We start from the raw sequence: 2,525 nt of genomic DNA, 5'->3' as shown, positions 1-2,525 counted from the left end.
AAATATATATATATATATATATATATATATATATATATATATATATATATATTTATTGATATTGATATACTTCTTATTCTAATATCTTGATGTTTGGAAATAATGATAAAAATGTAAAAAAAAATTTTAACTCTCGTAGTTGTTAGGTTGAATGGTACTATGGGTCACGACTTATTTATAAATGTGTATAATGAGGATTATATTGTAACAAGCCAGGAAATCATAGATTCGTAACAATATAGGAAATCATAGATTCGGCAACAAGCCACGAAATCATAGATTCGGCAACAAGCCAGTAAATCATAGATTCGGCAACAAGCCAGTAAATCATAGATTCGGCAACAAGCCAGTAAATCATAGATTCGGCAACAAGCCAGGAAATCATAGATTTGGCTTGATTCATGGTAACAAACAAAGTAAATCAGTAGATTATCTTACTATGTACTGATCTATTCTATTTTTAACATTCATCTAAAGGATGTACTACTAAGTTCAGATTGTGCCTAAAACGGCTAAAAGAAGGAGTTGGCAGTAGCTTTGTCATGATATCGACGAGCGGATCCTTAGAAGATATGAGTCGCACATCAAGCTGACGAGTCGATACTCGTTCACGAACGAAGTGATAATCAACCTCAACATGCTTCGTCCGTCGATGAGATTGGATTGGCTGGCAAATAGGTTGCACCAATGTTGTCACACCACAGAGAAAATTTATAAACGAAAAGAAGATGTTTGGAAATTTCAGGCACATGCAAAATATTACGCCAAGAGGACAAGTAGCAGTATTAATTAAAGAATGACCGGTATGCAAAATACGCAAACCTGCTCCATTGTCGACTTGAACTTGTTCACCTCCATGATAGTGTTCACGCACAATGAGATGATCCAGATCATTGGTGATATAATCATTGGCGCCTATGTCGGTGTACCAATTTGGATCAATCTGGTAAGAGGAAGTAATCGTCAGTGCTGCAAAAGGAGTAGAAGGAGGTTCATCTTTATAGGACTCATCCATCCTATGCTAGCAACGAACAGCAGTATGCCCCTCTTTGCCGCAGATCTGGCAAGAAGGACGAGCAGAAGGGTCATGACGATCACCAGCAGGACGAGAGTGTGCACCACCTTGAGAACGTCCACGACCACGATCCCTACGCCCACGGTTCTTCTGCTGACCACCATGACCAGCATAATTGGCAGAAGATCCATGATTTAACTGAAGTTCAGCCTGGTGTGGTAGTTGGTGAGCTTCAAATACCATTAGATGTGCAAACACATCATCAAGGGTGAGGGTTTCACTTTTGGTAGTCATCAAAGTGACGAAGGGATCATAGTCAGGGCCAAGACCAGCAAGAAGATATGCAATCACATCATCATCCTGCAAGGCCGACGAGCCGGCGGCAACTAGCTCGGTGGCTAGCCCTTTGATCTTGTGAAAATAATTTGCAACAGACAGATCACGTTTCTTGGATGTGGCAAGCTCAACACGGATCTAAACCATGCGAGCACGAGTTGACGACGAAAACATCCGCTGTAGGGTATCCCACGCCTCCTTGGACGTAGTAGCGGCAACCACATCGTGAAAAATCTCCTCAGACATGGAGGAGAGAAGGCCACTAAGGACTTGTTGATCCTGATCATACCACTGATCATAGGCTGGATTAGAGACCAGGTTAGGACCAGCAGCGGTTGACGAAGGGACCAGCTTGGCAGGTGCGGCAGTGGTGCCATCGAGGTAGCCCATAAGCTTCGTACTCTATAGGTAGGGGAGGAGCTGGGCGTGCCATATGATGAAGTTGTTTTTGGTGAGATGAATTGTGACAGCGTGGTGAAGAGGGATTGGGCCAAAGGTTGATGTCATGGTAGTTGAGATCGTGTTGGAGATGGTTGATGGGGAGGAGGAAGAAAATAAGATAGACGTTGTTAATGAATAAACCTTGGCTCTGATACCATGTTAGTTCGAATGACATTGTGACCTATATGTGTCACGACCTCATGTATTTATAAATGTGTATAATGAGAATTATATTGTAACAAACCTTCAAATCATAGATTTGGTAACAAACTAGGAAATCATAAATTCTCTTTGATTCACGGTAACAAACAAGTAAATCAATACATTATCTTACTATGTACATACATGACCTATTCTACATTTAATAGTAGCAACTTTGATATTTAAGATTGTGATTGTTTCAATTTAATTCTCGAATATTTAGACATTTTAGTTTCCTTTGTATGGTTTTAAAGATTTAATTTAGACTATTCTATGACAGACTTTTTTCACAATTTATATAACGACTATAATTTTTCTTTTAAAATAAGAATGTTATTACGGGCATGTTATGATTGATGTGTGCATAAAACTATTATTTAAATGTTAATAGACCTCGTAAATACGGTAAAAATATTTGAATATAAGAAAGCATAGTTCATGTTTAAAGATGAAAATGCTACTAAACTATCCATCATGGAACTATAATGTAAATGTTAAGGCTACCAAGTGTGTCTTTAATTCTATAGTCATG

At 38.7% G+C, this 2,525-nt stretch overlaps 1 non-coding gene across 1 annotated transcript; it reads right to left on the bottom strand.

The window, feature by feature from the left end:
- Positions 1 to 1,245: 1,245 nt before the first annotated feature.
- Positions 1,246 to 1,384, bottom strand: LOC111449140. The gene has a single exon (XR_002711537.1). It is a non-coding gene; the product is annotated as a small nucleolar RNA Z247 (small nucleolar RNA).
- Between the last annotated feature and the right edge of the window lie 1,141 nt (positions 1,385 to 2,525).

This window comes from Cucurbita moschata, unplaced genomic scaffold (assembly GCF_002738365.1).
Source record: "Cucurbita moschata cultivar Rifu unplaced genomic scaffold, Cmos_1.0 Cmo_Scf00010, whole genome shotgun sequence".
Classification (NCBI taxonomy): domain Eukaryota; kingdom Viridiplantae; phylum Streptophyta; class Magnoliopsida; order Cucurbitales; family Cucurbitaceae; genus Cucurbita; species Cucurbita moschata.
The sequence above is the reverse complement of the archived record's forward strand: the minus strand, read 5'-3'. Positions and strand labels throughout refer to the sequence as shown.